Genomic DNA, 19,725 nt, shown 5'->3' on the forward strand with positions numbered 1-19,725 from the left:
GAGAGCTAGTGAAACTGGAGTCTGTCCTCACTCTGCCTGGAGCTAAGACCTAGCATTTTCAGACCATTCTCTTAATACCTATTTCCTCCCCTCACTGTCTCCCCAAAGGTTAGACTGGGGACTAAAATCCTCCTGTGCTGTAATATCAAGCTGACTTAGAGCAAACAGCCCTTCTACTGGGGCCTGCATCCAGAGGCCTCCACCTCCCCCTCCCCTCCCTGGCCTTCACATTCCAATTCCCCAGCTGCGAACTCATGTGAGATCATAAGTCACAGTACCATAAACCACTCCAGAGTGTGTAATAAGTGAATTATTTACCAATGACCCTGGCTAAATGTTCACAGGGATAAATGATTAAGCCGCAGATCTGTCAAAAAGTTCCCATAAATAAGTAATTCTGTGCCGCCTTAATGGGCTTTGTAAATTACTCATTCATGCCACTGCTGGATCACTCTCTGGGGTAAATTCCTCACACCTGCTGATTTACTGCTGAGGTCTGCACAGGGTGAAACAAATTCTGCTAGCCAGCTGGGCAGACACCCTGGGTGCCAACCCACCTGGCTGAGTCCCCAGGCATGAGGATACTGGAAACAACAAGTCTCCTGTGTCATCTGACAAAAATGTGGGGTCCGAGGTGGGCTGACCTTCTGGGCCACTTGGAGTTTATCCTGCAGGGCAACACTGCAGTGCCAGAATCCTTCTCCTACAGGAATCTATTCAGTGAGCATGTACTTAGCATGCCCTATGTCCTAGGCTCTGTGTTAGATGCTTAGACCCCAAAGACACAGAAGTGTGCCCCATTGGGCTTGGTCACATGAATGAAAGAAGACTGGATATGCAAAGTAACTGATGCCATAGTAGAATGCTACTTGAGGCCACTGGGGGAATATCTAGGACAGGTGGAGAAACTGAGGAGATGGCAAAGTATGGGGTTTGAGTTTCACTTTGTGCTAGAAAAGCCTCACTCCAATTCAATCAAAATGGGCTGAGCCCTGTTGCTCTGATAGTGAACAGTCCTAGAACTTCAGTGGCTTACAACCACAAAGGTTTATTTCTCACTATGCAATCTTGAGGGTCAGTTGAGGGCTCTGTTCAACCCCATCATCCTCCTCCCCCTAGGACCCGGGGTGACAGCACAACATCACCTAGGTTATTGCCAGTCACTGTGACCAAGGCAAAAGAGAACATGGCAGAGCATAACTTGCTTCCTAAAACTTCTGGCCAGCAGTGACACTTCCACTCACATTTTATTGGCCAAAGTCCCATAGTCATGCTTTAATTCAACTGAGACAGAAAATTCTAACCTGCGAAAGAGAGGGGAAAAAAGGATTTGTGAACAATCCTAATGACTACCCCACATGCAAATTCTGGTCCTGTGAATCTAGGAACTGCTGTGGACTGAATGCATGCATTCCCCAATGTAATGGTATTTAGAGGTGGGGCCTTTGGGAGATGATTAGGTCATAAGGGTGCACCCCTCACAAATGGGATTAGTGCCCTAAAATACACAAAAGAGATGATCTATCTCTCTCTCTCCACCATGTGAGGACACAGCAAGAGGTCCAGCAAGAAGCTCAGAACCCATCTGCTGAAGCACAGAAGAGGGGCTCAGGACCCCATCTGCTGAAGCTCAGAAGAGTGGCTCAGGACCCATCTGCAGGAGCTCAGAAGAGGGACTCAGGACCCCATGTGCTGAAGCTCAGAAGAGGGGCTCGGAACCCCATATGCTGAAGCTCAGAAGAGGGGCTCAGGACCCCCATCTGCTGAAGCTCAGAAAAGTGGCTCAGAACCCCATCCGCTAGCACCCTAATTTTGGACTTTCAGTCTTCAGAACTGTGAGAGATACATTTCTGTTTTATAAGCCACCCTGTCTATGGTATTTGTCATAGCAACCCAATCTAACCAAGACTCTAGTGTACATCTGTGGGTAGGTTCCTAAACTTATCTTTTGTTTTCTTCAGCTATGGAATGGGGTAAGAATAACAAGAACAACCTCTGAGAGGATTAAATGTGATAATCTGTGTAATGCACTGAGCACCATGTCTGGCACATAGTAAGTGCTCAGTCACTCTGTTAGCCTTTGTTATTACCATTATTATTATCATTAGGTGTGACAGCAGCAGTGGTATCCTGCAGAAGTGGACCTCTGAAGTTGAATATTGAAGAGCAGGTCACACACACAAACACATATGCACACTCACCTTTACTGGTTAACCTGGTCTGAGGTAACAACATCCTCTCCAATATCCTTTTTCCATCACCACCACCAATATCTTTAGTCAGAAGCAGGTGGCAGTGATGGGCATTGCAGTAGGCCTGAGCTGCCACCGTCTTCTCTCTTCTCTACACACATGGAGCGTTTGCGTCGCTCAGGTCACTCACCCACCCCAGGCCTCAGTTACTTCACTACAAAAACAGAACAATAATACTATTTAATGCCCCAAGAGCTGGGCCAGAGAATCCTTCAACTTCCCCTTCCGTGCCAACGCCTTTGATTCTTTTCTCCAACTGTCATCACCCCCACGCCTTGCAGCCTTCCTGGACCATATCCCTGAACTGGTCCTACATGACTCATGGCCTGGGTTCCAGGTGGCCCGGAAAGAAGGGGAGGAGCTTCAGATGTGGCCTGAGTTTCCTCTGCCTTCCCAGAGGCCAAAGAGACATCTGTTCCTGTGGCTGTCACGTCAGCACAAAATGTGTGCCAAGGGAACAGCAGGAAGAAGAGTGTGTAAATCGGCTGCTTTTCTGTGTGTGTTTCAAACGCCTTGTAGAGGCACAGAGCCATTGTTGAGAGGAGATCCCTGAACTGTTGTTGACCACTGAGGAGCCCACTGTCCTTCATCAGCTTGCACAGGGGACTGTGAGACTTAATAAGCTGATTGTCATTCAGATTATCAAGGGTACAATTCTGGGCCCACGGGTCACAGCTCTGCCCGCTCTGCCTGAGCAAGCCTGAAGAGGCTGGGAAGTTTTATGTTCCACTCTGGAAAAGAAGACATGATTTCCCATCTTTCATAATCAAACCAACTCACACTTATTCACAGCTTGGCAGGCTTTCAGCACTGCGTGAGCATCAGTCAACTCCTCATTCGATTCATTCCCCGGCAAGCCTCTGCCGTGAGCAAGAGGCAGGTCCTAAGACATGTTTACTGTGCAGTCTGTGCCTTCTAGAAAGGTACAGACTATTAGGGGAGATGAGACAGAGGTGTTGCAAAATGATTGTGTAAAACAACAGGTGTTGAATGTGGTGAGGGTCAATTGAAAAACAATAGCTCTCTGATGACAATCAGCAGACAAAGAAAAGACTTGTTACATCAGAAGCTTTCCTTACCCACTTTCCAGCCTGGTGGATGTGGTCTTAGCCTTGGATCTGGCAGATGCTTTAGAAAGAGATCAGGGTTCTGACCACTGAGTCAGGGTGAACTGGACAGCTATGGAGGTGAGAAGAGTGAAGCAGGAGAGAGTAAGGATGATACTTACCATGAAGGTCTGTGAGCCAGTTCAACTGTTTCTAGCACATTTATAGAAGCAAGGAGAGCTGGCCTGGTGGGACAGAGCGTAAAGATGGGGAAACTGTGAGACTTTTTGCTCTTCTCTTGTAAGACTTTTGATATTACAATCAAAACAAATATTCGTTGCAAACCTATTTATATGTGTCATGCACTGGGTTAGGGCCGTTCATTCTGTTGTATAACTTACTCCTCACCACAGCCCTTTGAATATGTTTTACAATTCCTACTTCCCAGATTATTAAATTGAGGCTCAAAGAAGGAAATGATTCATACACTGGTAAGTGTTGAGCCAGAATATACAGCCAGGTCTTCTAAAGCCTGCCTCCAAATTTCCTCCCCATGACCATCCTCCACTAGGTGGCCATAGTGAGCCACTTGAAATACCAAATCCCATTATATTGTTCCTTAGCCTACAATCCTGCAGTGGCTCCCAGTATCCCCAGGACAAAGTCAAAACCCTGGGTATGGCATACAAGACCTTCTACGCTCAGCTAATTATATTTTCAATCTCATATTCCATCTAATCCCTGCCTCATCATCTGCACCCAATGATAAGAAATGCTATCATTTCTTGAGCATCTACAATGTGCCAGACACTGTCCCAAGCACTTCACATGAATTGATTTGTTTCTTCTCATGACAACCCTATGAGGCAGACACTGTGATATTCCCCACTTTATGATTGAGGAAACTGATTCACATAGTGGTTTAGTAATGTGATCAAAATCACATATCTTGCAGAGAGTCTGGGAGTCACACCCAGGCAGTTCAGTTCTAGAAGAGAAATGCTGCTCTCTTTGTGATTTCCACACACAACAAGCTGTTTCAGGCTTCCAGGATTTGATTTATATTCTCCCTTCTACCTGAAATGCCATTCCCTTCTTTCTTCCCCTGGATAAAAATCACTTATCTTTCAAGACTTGGTTTAGTACTTATCTTTTCAAAGTATTTGCGTTAGTCCACTTCACATGGCTATAAAGGAATACCTGAGGCTGGGTAATATATAAAGAAAAGAGGTATATTTGGACTCATGGTTCTGCAGGTTGTATAAGAAACATGGTACTGGTAACTGCTCCTGGTAAGACCCCAGGAACCTTCCAATCATGGTGGAAAGCAAAGGGAAGTCAGTATATCACATGGCAAGAGAAGGAGCAAGAGAGAGAGAGGGGATAGGGTGCCAGGCTCTTTTAAACAACCAGGTCTCATGTGAACTCATAGAATGAGAACTCACTCATTGCCACAAGGACAGTATCATGCCATTTATGAAGGATCTGCCTTCATGACTGAAACACCTCCCACCAGGCCCACCTTCAACATTATAGGTCACATTTCACCATGAGATTTGGAGGGGACAAAACATCCAAATCATATCTTTTGGACCCTGGCTCCCCAAATTTCATGGTATTCTCACATTGCAAAATACAATCATCTTTTCCCAATAGTCCCCAAAAGTCTTAGCTCATTCCAGCACCCACTCAATCAAAAGTCCAAAGTCTCATCTGAGACTCAAGGCAGGTTCCTTCTACTTATGAGTCTGTAAAATCAAAAACAAGCTATTTACTTCCAAGATACAATGGTGATACCAGTATTGGGTAAACATTCCACTCTGAAAGGGAGATACCAGCCAAAAGAAAGGGACAACAGGCACCACAGGAGTCTGAAACCCATCAGGGCAATCCTTACCTCTTAAAGCTCCAAAACAATCTTTGACTCCATGTCCTGCATCCTGTGCACATTGATGCAAGAAGTGGGCTCTCAAGGCCTTGGACACTGTGGTTTTGCAGAGTGCAGGCCCTGTGGCTGCTCTCACAGGTTGGAGTTAAGTGTCTGTGGCTTTTTCAGATTCAGGGTGCATGCTGCCACTGGCTCTCCCATTCATGGGTCTGGAGGACAGTGGCCTCCTTCCCACAGCTCCACTAGGCAGTGCCCTAATGCGAACTCTGTGTCAGGGCTCCAATCCCACATTTCCCCTTGGCACTGCCCTAGTAAAGTCTCTCTGTGGGGGTTCTGTCCCTGCAACAGGCTTCTGTCTGGGCACACAAGCTTTCTAATACATCCTCTGGAATCTAGGCGGGAGCTGCCAAGACTTCTTCATTCTTGCACTTTGCATGCCTGCAGGCTTAACCCCATGGGGAAGCTACCAGGTCTTATAGTGGCATTCTCCAAAGCGGCAGCCTGAGCTGCATCTTGGCCCCTTTGAGCCAAGACTGGAGTTTGAGTGACCAGGATGTGGGGACAGTATGCTGAGGCTACAGAGAGCAGCAGGGCCCTGGGCCTGGTGCCCAAAACCATTCTTTCCTCCTAGGCCACTGGGCCTGTGATAGGAGGGGCTGCCTTAAAGATTTCAGAAATGCCTCTGAGGCCTTTTTCCCATTGTCTTGGATATTAGCGCTTGATTCCCTTTTAGTCATGCTAATCCCTCTAGCAAGTGGTTGCTCCACAGCCAGCTTATCTTCCTCTTCTGAAAATGCTCTTTCCTTCTCTACCATCCAACCAGGTTGTAAATTTTCAGAAGTTTTATGCTCTGCGTCCCTTTTAATTATAACTTCCAATTTTAAGTCATTATTTTGTTCTCACATCTGATAATAGGCTGTTAGAAGTAGCCATGTGCATCTTGAATGCTTTGCTGCTTAGAAATTCTGCCAGATACCCTAGGTCATCACTCTTAAGTTCAACCTTCCCCAGCTCCTAGGCCCAGACACAATACAGCCAAGTTCTTTAAGGCATAACAAGGGTGACCTTTGCTCTAATTCTCAATAAATTCCTTATCCCTATGAGACCTCATCAGCCTGGCCTTCACTTTCCATATTTCTATCAGCATTTTGGTCAAAACCACTTAACAAATCTCTAAGATGTTCCAAATTCCCTCTCATCTTCCTGTCTTCTTCTGAGCCCTCCAAACTCTTCCAACCTCTGCCTGTTATCCAGTTCCAAAACTGCTTCCACATTTTCAAGTATCTTTATAGCAATGCCCTACTTTTTGGTACCAATTTTTTTGTTAGTCCATTTTGCATTGCTATAAAGAAATACCTGAGGCTGGGTAATTCATAAAGAAAAGAGGTATCTTTTGGCTCACAGTTCTGTGGGCTGTACAAGAAGCATGGTGGCAGCATCTGCTTCTGGTAAGGCCTCAAGAGTCTTCCAATCATGGTGGAAGGCAAAGTGGAAGCCAGTGTATCACATGGCAAGAAAGGGAGCAATATAGAAGGGAGGAGGTGCTGGGTTCTTTGAAACAACCAGATGTCATGTAAACTAATAGAAGGAGAACTCACTCATTACTGCAAGGACAGCACCAAGTCATTCATGAGGGATCCACTCCCAAGATTCAAACACCTCCCACTAGGCCCACCTCCAACATTTCTTTTTTTTTTTTTTTTTTTGAGACAGAGTCTTGCTCTGTCACTCAAGCTGGAGTGCAGTGGCACGATCTCGGCTCACTGCAACCTCCGCCTCTTGGGTTCAAGCAATTCTCCTCCCTCAGTCTCCTGAGTAGTTGGGGCTACAGGCATGTGCCATCATGCCAGGCTAATTTTTTTGTATTTTTAGTAGAGATGGGATTTCACCATGTTGCCTAGGATGGTCTCGATCTCTCGACATTGTGATCTGCCTGCCTCAGCCTCCGAAAGTGCTGGGGTTACAGGTATGAGCCACCACACCTGGCCTCCAACATTTCAACATAAGATTCGGATGGAGCAAAACATCCAAATTAGCCTAGAGTTTAAATTCTCTCTGGGGTGCACTGATACAGACCCCTGTAAACAGCTCTATGCCATCTCTTCTGCCTGTGTGTCTGTCTCCCGCTAGACTTATGGCAACTTGAGAACAGACTATACCATATTCATCCTTGTTTCTCCAATCTTAAAGAAAAAATCTTGGCCCCACTTCCCTCTGTAGTTACCACCCTTTTATTTCCTTCTTTATACAGCATAATGTCTCACACCATTGTCCATACTCATTGTTTCTCATGTCTTTCCTCACATTCTTTTTCGAACCCACTTCAGGCAGGCCTTAACCCCCACTACCCCACCAGGAAGGTTGCAGTCTTTGATACAGCTGACCACTCTTTTCTCATTGAAATTCTTTCTCCCCTTGGTTTCCAGGACACCACCCTCCCCTGAGTTTGTCTCCACTCTCCTTCAATGTCTCCTTTGCTGGTTCCTTCTTTTCTCCCTGACCTCCAAAGATTGGAGCGCCCCCAATTTCAATCCCCAGACCTCTTCTCTTTTCTTATCCACACTCACTCACATCTTAGGTGATCTCATTCAGTCTCATGGCTTTAAATACCATCTATATGCTAATGACTCCCAAGTCTGCTCAGAATATTCTTTCCTGAATTCTATATTCTGTTATCCAACTATATAGTAACTTTCTCCACTTGGGTGTCTAAGAGATACCTCAAACTGAATATGTCAAAAAACAAGTTAGTGTTCTTTCCTCATGCCCCCCACCTGCTCCTACTGCTTTCTTTTCTGTCACAACAGATGGCACTGCCTTCATCCTTCCAGTTGTGCAGGCTGAGATTGCAGGCATCATCCTCGACTTTGCTCTTCTCATACCTCACGTCTAATTATCAATAAATCATGTCCATACTGTCTTCAAGAGAAATCCAGACCCCCGCTCTCATCTTAACTCAAGCCACTCTTCACAGATGGTTGAGTAGTCCCCCCCATGGCTCTCTGCCTTTGCCCCTTTCCCTTTGCCCTCTATCCTTGACATGGCAGCCAAAGTGTTTCTGTTAAAGCATAAGTCAGGCCATATTGCAATCATCCCTCTGCTCAAACCTTCCATTGGTAGCACATCTTATTGGTATTAAAAGCCCAGAGTCAGCCAGGAGCAGTGGCTCACTCCTATAATCCCAGCACTTTGGGAGGCCAAGTCAGGTGGATGACCTGAGGTCAGGAGTTAAAGACCAGCCTGGCCAACATGGTGAAACCCCATTTCTACTAAAAATACAAAAATTAGCCAGGCGTGGTAACACGTGCCTGTAAACCCAGCTATTCAGGAGGTTGAGGCATGAGAATTGCTTGAACCCAGGAGGCGGAGGTTGCAGTAAGCAGAGATGGTACCACTGCACTCCAGCCCTGGCAACAGAGCAAGACTTTGTCTAAAAAAAATAGAAAAGCCCAGATCTCTACAGTGACCTCTACAGCTGCTAATTGCCGTTCTAACCACTGCCTTTCTGATCATTTACTATTCTCCTCATCCTCTGGGCTTGAGTTACACCTCCACGTCTTTGCTGTTACTCAAACACATTAAATGTGCTCCTACCTCACAGCCTTCACATTTGCTGAGGCCTCTCTAGAATACTTTCTCCAGATTTCTGGATTCTAACTCCCTCATCTCCTTTAAGTTGTTATTAAATGTCACCTTTTCAGTAAGTCTTTTCCTGGTAAACGCTTCCCACCTCCCAATATGTTATTTCCCCACTTTCTTCTTAGTCCCCTTAGTACTTATCATTACCTAACAGAATATGCATTTTACTTATTTATAATATTAACTGTTTATTTCCCCTTCATAAAGGCAGAGATTTGGGGGATTCTACTTTTATCACTGCTGTTTCTTCTGTGCCTAGTACAACACTTAGCATGTAGTAGGCACTCAATAAATATTGGTTGAATGAATGAATGAATGAATGAATGAGTCTTTGTGGTTTTAGCGCCTACATCCTTTGTAAACATTTGTTGAACTGAGCAAGTTCTCCAAAGTCCACCACAGAGTGGTGTTTCTTTATTGGCAGCAAGCACTGCAAATTTTCCAACATCAGACGCTACTCCATTCACATGTAAATACAGAAACATAGCCCCTAGCCAGAGAGAAATTACTTCTGTGTTCTCTCTTATACGTTGATTGCCTAGGCCTCTGTCCCATCCATCAGAGAGAACAGACAGTTGACTAGAATGCGGTTCACTTACAAACAGAAGAAATGACTCAAAAACCAGCTACTTGATGAGCAAAGTTCTGGAAAATGCTCTGTTCAGAAGGAGAGAGGCAGTTTCTTGCTCACCTGGGAGGAAATTTCTGGTTTATTGTGTTTCTCTCCAAAGTTATGGCTTTCCAATCCTGCCAGAAGCCACCAAGGGAGCACTGCCTTTCAGAGTAGGGCTTCCAATTCTGAAAAATTAATTTTAAATAGAGACACATTACACCTCCCCACAGAACACTTAGCAAGAAAGTGCTACTTAGACTGGGCTTGGCTGCCAAGTCTGCTCAGGCTGGGGTACTGATGGTGGGTGGCTCTTTGTCCCCCTAGCCTATCCCCATAGGCCCAGCCCTGGCCTGTCTCCCAGCTCCTCCTCCCTTCCTGAATCTATACCCACAGTTCTGCCTTCTCTTTTGCTCCTCATCAGTGATTTAAATTCCATGAATATTTATTAAATGTCTGCTTTTTTGCCTTGCACTGTGCTAGGTACAGGGAAAGGGTACGAAGACAGAATGAATGTTTCATCATTCCAGTCATTAGCACTGAAAAAGATACATTTTAGAGGCTGGGCATGGTGGTCATGCCTGTAATCCCAGCACATTGGGAGGCCGAGGCAGGAGGGTCACTTAAGGTCAGGAGTTTGAGACCAGCCTAGCCAAGAGAGTGAAACTCCATCTCTACTAAAAATACAAAAATTAGCCAGGTGTGATAGTGCCCACCTGTAGTCCCAGCTACTTGGGAGGTTGAGACAGGAGAACCTGGGCGGTGGAGGTTGCAGTGAGCTCAGATCGCACCACTACTTCCCCTTTCTCCCTACATAATGAGTTCTACACCACCAGGCTACTTATTGCCTACCTCCCCTCTCCCCATTGCCATATTCCAGCTTCCATGTCTTTCTTTCTGCCCAGATTTTTGACCTACAAAACTGTGAGCAAGTAAATGTATATTATTTTAAGCTGCTATATTTGTGACATGTTGTTACACAGCAGTGATAACTAATACAAACAGGAAAAGAAATTGGCCTTTAAGGTTTACTTCTAATCTTAGCCCTTTAACTCAGCGATATCACCAGTCCCAGAGGTCTTGAACCAGTAAAGCAGTATCCAAGAAATGTGCCTGGTCTGAGTTTCTGTGGGATCTTTTTCATACAGAAGACTCCTCAGAGCAGAGCAGCCATATCTTTCCCATTAATTTGAAACACTCAGTGCCAGAGACCACATCTCCTGTACTTTGGGATCCTTTCTGCTGTCCCTTCTGCCTTCCCTCCAGGCCCTAATATTTCCCAGGTGTTAGGAAACCTTGGTGGATTAAAGTTTTCAAGATACTCCTCTTTTTTTTTTTTTTTTTTTTTTTTTTGAGACAGAGTCTCACGCTGTTGCCCAGGCTGGAGTGCAGTGGCGCGATCTCGGCTCACTGCAAGCTCCGCCTCCCGGGTTCCCGCCATTCTCTTGCCTCAGCCTCCTGAGTAGCTGGGACTACAGGCGCCCGCCACCGCGCCCGGCTAATTTTTTGTATTTTTAGTAGAGACGGGGTTTCACTGTGGTCTCGATCTCCTGACCTTGTGATCCGCCCGCCTTGGCCTCCCAAAGTGCTGGGATTACAGGCTTGAGCCACCGCGCCCGGCCTCAAGATACTCCTCTTAAGAGGACAGGCATAGGAAACAACCCAAGTCTACAGGGGATTGGTTAAAGAAATCATTTTATATCCACATAATGAAATACTATGCACTTGTTACAGAAAAAAGTGAAGCCATCTCTATAGAAATGGGGAAACCTCCTGGATATATGGTTAAGTGAAAAATGCAAAGGGTAAATCAGTGAATACTACCATTTGTATAAGAAAGGAGGAATATACACATATGCATTTGCGTGGGCTTCTGTCTGCATAAAGAAACACTGGGAAGACACAGCAGAAGCTAATTAAACCTACTCCCTATAAGGGATGGGGTTGAGGAAGAAACAGGGTAGGTGGAAGTGGTGAGAAGAAAATTCCTCCATGTATTCAGTTTTGTGTCATTTTTTGGAAACTTTGAACTAGTCAAAATATATGATTTAAAGGCACTGAAACATTGGGGGCAGGAGGGGGATGGGAAGAGATTTCTAAAGGACCAAAGACACTGAAGAGCTATGATTCTACAATAGGCAGCCCCCAAATCACAGAGTAAGAAACCAGACGCCAGCTTTGCTCTTGGGAGCAGGAGGTTGGTAACCCTGTATGCTAGGTTATATTTACCAGCTTACATGGGCCTGTGTGGCCAGGTAGTTCTGAGGTGGCCTGAATATGGAGGGAAAAGTGGGAAAGGTGTTAGGGTGTGTTGGTGCATGTCACAGCATCCAGTCTAAGGTGATCCTGTGACCTGTAGGATTTGGTGGCAGACTGTCTAGACATATAAGGTGTTATGGGCTGAATTGGGTCTCCCAGAATTCATATGTTGAAGTCCTAACCCCAGTATCTCAGAATTGACAATATTTGGGGATAGGGTCTTTAAGTTAAAATGAGGTCATTAAAGCGGGTCCTAATCTAACCGATGTTCTTATAAGAAGAGGAAATTAGGACACAGGTATGCATACAGGGAAGACCATGTGAGGACACAGAGAGAAGAGGCCGCCTATAAGCCAAGGAGGCCTCAGAAGGAACTAGCCTTGCGAACACCTTGACCTGGAACTAACTTCTAGCCTCCAGAGCTAGGGGAAAAATCAACTATTTGTTTGTCTGTTTTTGTTTTTTTGAGACAGAGTCTCGCTCTGCCACCCAGGCTGGTGTTCAATGACATGATAGCTCACTGCAACCTCCACCTCCCGGGTTCAAGTGATTATCCTGCCTCAGCCTCCCAAGTAGCAGGGATTACAGGTGCCCGCCACCACACCCAGCTAACTTTTTTGTATTTTTAGTAGAGACGGGGTTTCACCATGTTGGCCAGGCTGGTCTCGAACTCCTGACCTCACGTGATCCACCTACCTCGGCCTCCCAAAGTGCTGGGATTACAGGCACGAGCCACGGTGCCTAGTCACTATTGTTGTTTAAGCTACCCAGTCTGTGCTACTTTGTTATGGTAGCCCTAGAAAATTAGTATAATACAGAAGGGAACTGGAGGGCAGTGGAAACTGCTCTGCTAGGAAAGGGGTGAGCTTGGAGGACAGAGGTGGGTGGTATTGGGATGGCACTGGGGAAGCACAGCTCAGGGGATCCTGTGACAAAATGAAAAGGGTGGGAGCTTTGAAAAGAGGAGCTAGGGGTCGGGCGCAGTGCCTCACGCCTGTAATCCCAGCACTTTGGAAGGCCAAGGCAGCCGGATCACTAGGTCAAGAGATCGAGACCATCCTGGCCAACATAATCAACCCCGTCTCTACTTAAAAAAAATACAAAAATTAGCTGGGCGTGGTGGCGCGCCCCTGTAGTCCCAGCTACTCGGGAAGCTGAGGCTGAAGAATCGCTTGAACCTGGGAAGCGGAGGTTGCAGTGAGCCAAGATCGCGCCTCTGCACTCCAGCTTGGCGACAGAGCTAGACTTAGTCCCCCCCCCCCCCCCCCCCCCCCCCCCCAAAAAAGAGCTAGGAACTTTGTGTATGATTGGTGGGGAGGGTTGCAGAAGACAAAAAGTCTCATCTCTCTCTCTTAAAATCTCATGTTCCCCTGGGCCAGCCCATTTTCCCCAGGGCCACACTCTCAATGTGCCTCTGTTCTGTTCAGGGAGCAGAAGGTTTGGCTCCAAGGAGGATATAGAACTGCCCCCGGCCCTCCCCGCCATCTGACGGCCCATTGTGTCCACAGAGCTGGGTGGAGTGATTCCGAGGGGAAAAATTCCCTCTTGCTCCGGAAAGTCCACTGGCTCCCCGGGCTCCTCGGTGCTAACTGGGGGCAGGGGGTGGGCGGATCTGAGGCTGGGGAGGGGCTGCAGTCTGGGGGCTGCGGGCCAGGGATTTGCGGCTGCCTCAGCGGGCGGCGCCTCCTCCCCTGCTTTTGCCACCGGCGCCTCGTCCCTCGCCCCTCGCCCCTCGACCCCGCGGCAGCTGGGCCCGGGCCCTCCGCTTCCCTCAGCCCTTTGTGGCTCTAGTTTATTTTCCAGTTAATGAAATGGGGGGAGGCTGAGTCCCTGCCGCTGCCCCTGGAGACGCCGGAGTTCTGAAGGCATCTCCTCCGCGAGACTCCAGCCTGCGTCCCTGTCCCCTTGCCCCGCCCCAGGCCGCCATTGGGTCACACCTGCCGAGCATCCCCTCCACAAAGGGCCTCAGTCCGCCGGCAGGCAGCGGCTGCGATGGGGCCTGGGCCGAGGTCGGTGTTTGCTGGTGTGGGAGGGAAAGCCCTGCGACCTGGAGGTCTAACGCTGCCATTTGCCTGCTGTGCATCGCCCAGCAAGTCACTCAACCCTTTCTGAGACTTTGCTGCACCCTGTGTAAGACATGTCGTAGTAAGTGGGACATTGCTCTTCCCTCTGGAGTCAGGGAAGGTGAGGGAGACAGAAAGAGGAAACAAGCTTTGCAGTCTCCCAACTGAATAACGGTGGGCAGGTTACCTAACATTTCTGGGACTTCAGTTCCTTCACCTGTGAAATGGAGACAACATAGTCGTAGAAGAGTAAATGAGATAACTCATGTAAAGCCCTGGGACAGTGCTGATGCATAGCAAACTGTTAGGAAAGGTGCTGCCATTGTTGTTGTTGTTGTTGTTGTTATTATTATTATTCAACACTACCGTAATAAAATACCAGTGCTGGCCGGGGGTGGTGGCTCACGCCTGTAATCCCAGCACTTTAGCAAGCCTAGGCGGGCAGATAACGAGGTCAGGAGATGGACACCATCCGGGCTAACACGATGAAACCCCGTCTCTACTAAAAATAGAAAAAATTAGCCGGGCATGCTGGCGGGCTCCTGTAATCCCAGCTACTCGGGAGACTGAGGCAGGAGAATCGCTTGGACCTGGGAGGCAGAGGTTGCAGTGAGCGGAGATCGCACTCCAGCCTGGGCGACAGAGTGAGACTCCCTCTCAAAAAACAAAAAAACAAACAAACAAAAAAAATTGCTGTGGACAAAGGTGAATCCAATTTTATGGGTCCTGAAGCTCACATTGGTTGGAGGCAGGGTCTCCCACAAAGGAAAAAAAGATAAAAGTATAAATGCAAAATTAGATACATACTTGAAAATTTATTTTTAAAATGAGAAGATGAATCATAACAAATTGCAAATTAAAGAGTTGGCAAATCAAAAATCATTTAAAATCCAGAAAAAATAACATAGTAATTTATATTAATTCACTGCCTAGCACATTCATATAGCATTTTTAAACTTTTTCTGGCAGCATGCTCTTTGATTGATTCTTTATAATGATGTTGTCAGTTTTTTATAGAGAGAGCAGAAAGATAATTCAGTTTTCTTCTGGCATGGTTGATGAAAAAAATTTTTTATTACTATTGATAGTATTTAAAAATATGTTTCAACTTTAAAATTTCGTGAGGCCAGGCGCCGTGGCTCGCACCTGTAATCCCAGCACTTTGGGAGGCCAAGGCAGGCAGATCATGAAGTCAGGAGTTCAAGTCCAGCCTGGCCATCATGATGAAATCCCGTCTCTACTAAAAATACAAAAAATTATCCAGGCTTGGTGGCACACACCTGTAATCCCAGCTACTCGAGAGGCTTAGGCAGGAGAATCACTTGAACCCAGGAAGCAGAGGGTGCCATGAGCTAAGATCACTCCACTGCACTCCAGCCTGGGTGGCAGAGCAAGACTCTGTTTAGAGAAAAATAAATAAATAAATAAATAAATAAATAAATAAATAAATCTGCTCTTGGTAATACCATATATAGTTTTAGGATAGGCCAGGAATGGTGGTTCACACCTATGATCCCAGAATTTTGGGAGGCTGAGGCAGGAGGATCACTTGAGCCCAGGAGTTTAAAGCTGCAGTGAACTGTGGTTGTGGCGCTGCACTCTATCCTGGATAGACTCCAGAGCAAGACTCTGTTTCTATTAAGAAAAAAAGAAATTGGGATTGTCAGATTTGAAAAAGAAAGCTATGCAAATTTTTTTCATAATAGAGCTGTAAGATTTCAGCACAGTTCAGGCTTTCTTATGTAGTAACTAATCTTAAATACTTGTTATAAAGGATAATAGCCAGTTTGTCCTAGATGCAGTGGTCTATTATGAACTTTATGAACTTTATTTTTATCAAATCACCAAGAAATTTAGAACTTTTTGCAATGTATTCCTATGAATTACTCTTCCTCATTAATTGAATTATTAAATAATCCAAGATCTTATTAGAAATCTGTCTTTTCCTCTTACTGCAGTATCTCTTTGAGGATAATCTGAGTTTTATGTTACAATTCACTCCTTAATGTCAGAATAATTTCTATCTAACAATTTCATATAAAAATCAATGGGAAACACTTTTGTATGGTATGTTTATAATTGTATATCCCACCTTGTTAAACATATTCCTGACAGGGAAAACTTCCATTTTGATAAAGCACCAGTGAGAACTCAATCCACTGTTTGCAATGTTATATGTTTCGTGATCAGGAGAATTTTCCACGGACTGGCTTCTGGCTCCATATAGTTCAAATACTACTTCCAGGTTCAGGCATTAGAGGACATGTTCTTGCCACCATGACCCTCAGGTTCTGAATCTATATGTCATGATGATACCTGAATCTGTCAGCTCAATGGCTGTAGGAATATTCCTAGAAGCCAATCCTATACCAGAAGTTAGCAACAACTAGACATGCCGGTGATCGTGGACCACATCACGTACCCCTTTAAACAAACTGAAATGTAGGTTCTAAATTTCTTGGTGGTTTGATAAAAATAATGTTCATAAACTTCATGATAGACTGCTACATCTAGGACAAACTGGCTATTATCCTTTATAACAAGTATTTAAGATTAGTTACTACATAAGAAAGCCTGAACTGTCCTGAAATCTTACAGCTCTATTATGAAAAATATTTGCATAGCTTTCTTTTGTAGGCTGGGTGAAGTGGCTCAAGCCAGCATTTTGGGAGGCCGAGATAGGTGGATCACTTGAGGTCAGGAGTTCAAGACCAGCCTGGCCAACATGGTGAAACCCCGTCTCTAGTAAAAATACAAAAAGTAGCCAGGCATGGTGGCACATGCCTGTAATCCTAGCTACTTGGAGAATTGCTTGGAGAATCCCAGCTACAGAAGAATTGCTTGAATCCGGGAGGCGAAGGTTGCGGTGAGCCGAGATCGCGCCATTGCACTCCAGCCTGGGCAAGAAGAGCAAAACTCTGTCTCAAGAAAAAAAAAAAAAGAAAAAGAAAAAGAAAAACTTCAATGTATTTTCAACTCAATTTCCACTTAGGCAGACCCCCAAAACACCCATGGCTCCTTTACCACCTAATTTGAGGGGAGGTGGGGCAGAGAGAAAATTATAATGGAAAGAGACATCAGACTTAATGAATTGTAGTTACGATATCTTACGCTTGCATATTCTATGCAGAACCACATGAACATACCGACAGGGCGCCTCCCAGGGCCTTAGGAGGGCCCTAGACAAGTGAGCTTCATTACCTTTACGATAAGTCTGCCTCCAGCTGTAGACTCCATAATTTCAGGGGCTGGAGAAGGTCTCTCTAGTATCCCTCCAAAATGCCTCCTTATCAAGTATAAGGGGGTCTATAATTACACTGTTAGGAATGTATTCCCTTGGTTACAGCATTGTGCCAATGCTAGCTCTCTTTTAAAATATGCTTTGGTAGGGGTATGAGAGGAGGCAGGATATGGAGTCCCTTACATTTTAGTATGAATGCATTCACCAGGGGAAGTTTAGAACTGTAGGAGAATTCTCATGGTTGAAGAATAAAGTATCAAGAAAGAGAGACAAAGGCAAACGTTCTTCGCTTCACATTTTGTGTGTAAAGTGGATGCGCTGTGTTCTACAGCCAAATTTGGGATGACAAGTGGCCTATGTGAGGAGATAGAGTGAAAGAGAACCCCTCTAGCATGCAGCATTATTTTTAGTCACTTTTCAATTATGAGCAATAATAGAAAATAATTATTAATAGTATTAATAGCAATTTCTCAACAAAATCACTTTGCTTGGTAAGTATTTTGGATTTTATTGAGTGCTTTAAGCCACGTGTTGGCGGTGACTTAGTTCAAGCTGAATTGGAGAGACATAATTTTTCTAACTTCCTTTGACTTGCTTCCCCCGCTGCCCTCTGTCCCCACTGCCCAACCTCAGCTTGTTAAGAGATCCTGACTCAGGGACCAGCCTAGCTGAACTCTCCCTACACCTACCCCATCCACCTTGGGAGATTTCCAGGCCACGCTCTCCATGAGCTGAGCACTTGGTGATGTGTTTGTGAGAAGGAGACTCTCAGTCCACCTTGCTTCTCTCTCCATTTAGACTCTAAACAGAGGTAGTGGTAAAATCACCTGAGAAAATCCAGGAGCAGAGGAGTGGAGACTGAAGAGGAGAGCCCATGTTGTGAGGAGCGAGCGGCTGGCAGGTGAGTGTTTATCTCTCTCTGAGCTGACTCTGAGCTTTCTTTTCCCCATGTAAATGAAGCAAGGGAGGAGAAGGCCCCCAGAGTATAGACAGGGCCCAGGCTGCCTTTTTCATAGCAGCCATTCTCTGAAAAGCTTCTTCAAAAACTCCACTTTGATAACCCCAGTGCCTGAGCAAGTCACATTAGAACTCTCTGTGAAGAGGCAGGCTCTCAGCCGGCTGTGTGCAGTGTCTTTGAGAAGAAAATACAAACCCTGGGATATTGGATAGAAATTAGGCTGTCGAACACACAGCCCAAGGTCTCCAGGAATAGAAGAAACATGGTGGAGTTTGACAAACTGGGTGAGCATCCTGTGGTCACATTCGCATACTGTGTGCCTTTGGGCAAGCTGCTTAGCCTCTCTCTGCCGCAATTCCCCTATATGGAAGTGGGAATGATAATTCCTATCTCGTCATTATGAAGATTGAAAATAGTGCCCATAGCGTGTTCAGCATAGTGCCAGACATGCTGGAGATGCTCAAGGAGGACTGGGTTGGCAGGAGGGACAGATATTTGGTTGAAAAAATGTGCCCTGAGCTTCCTCCACATGAGAGGTACTGAGCAAACCCTCAGGGAGGAACTAAGATGTGTGGGGGAAGGTTTTCAAAGTTTGAGGAGGAAACAAGCTATGTAAATACATGACTATAATAGTGAACAGGTGGCCTCCAGGAGTGGAGAGTCAGCGGCTTTGGAAAGAGAGAGCTAAAAGGCATGTCCTCATATCAGACAGCTCGGAGAAAATGTTGTGTCTGGGTTGGGCCTTGAAGGAGGAGTTTTGACCGGAGATTATGGTAGAAAAATACATCATGTAAAGGGGAAAGCATGAGCAAAGAAGTAAGGGGGTAAAAACCTGAAGACTTTAGAGAAGAACTAATAGGTTGGAGATTAGGATCCCTGTGACATACGTGAAGAAAACTGGAAGGTAACAAAGCTGTCCATGAAGCTAGAAGGTAAGTTAAGGCCAGAGGGTTTGCATGCCTTGAATGTGCAGCTTAAATGTTCAGAATTCTCCAAAAAGCAAAGAGCCATTGCACGTTGCTGAGTACATATTTTGGAGAGACGGCTCCACTTTTCAGAGTAGCCAAGTACCCCCAGAGCAAGTGCCTGGCCCAGCCATCCTGTTTCATCAGAAGAACAAGGAATGTGGCCACCACTGAACAGGGAAATGAGGGAGGGCAGGCAGGCAGGGAGAAGTACTAGTGAGTTACACCGTTATAAATACACTTTAGGGCCGTGTGACTTGGCCATAAATCGCCGCACTGTGCTCAGGTGATGTCACCCGACGCTCGGCTGTATTTATAGCTTTGTTCACTGTTCCCTGGGATTTTTTTCTTGGCACATTCGAGGTAATAAGTGTCTCCCCCACACATACTCATCCTGAACAACAGAAGATAAACTTTTATGCCACTTCTGTTTGTCTTCTCCCAGCTCCTTGGAAGGATGATTTCCTGGACTTATCAAGTGCCTGCTTAGTTGAGAATATTCTCCTGCAGTTCAATTGCTAGCCCCCAGGCTTTGTACTCTGAAATGGAGCCAGCCTCCTCTCTACTCCAGGAAATCCTTTGTGGAACTCAGAATCAGAAATATCTCCCTTTTTGCCAGGCACTCTGGTAACAACTGTGAACAACAACAGTACAGGCTCTACCTGCACAGGGCTTATGATCTAGCATGGGAAACAGACACTGAATACTTAGTTAGAAGGGAGATGAATGTTACTAGTGGAAATAGAAGGTTATTGAAGGCAATAACAAGGTGATCTAGCTGTCTGGAGGAATTAGAGAGGCTTC

The 19,725-nt window shown here is 45.8% G+C and overlaps 1 pseudogene; it reads left to right on the forward strand.

Annotated features, from left to right (window-relative positions):
• The window catches only part of LOC126953049 (Fc receptor-like protein 2), a 52,381-nt pseudogene extending 39,198 nt beyond the window's left edge, over positions 1-13,183 (forward strand).
• Positions 13,184-19,725: the final 6,542 nt, after the last annotated feature.

Source organism: Macaca thibetana, chromosome 1, assembly GCF_024542745.1.
Source record: "Macaca thibetana thibetana isolate TM-01 chromosome 1, ASM2454274v1, whole genome shotgun sequence".
Lineage (NCBI taxonomy): Eukaryota > Metazoa > Chordata > Mammalia > Primates > Cercopithecidae > Macaca > Macaca thibetana.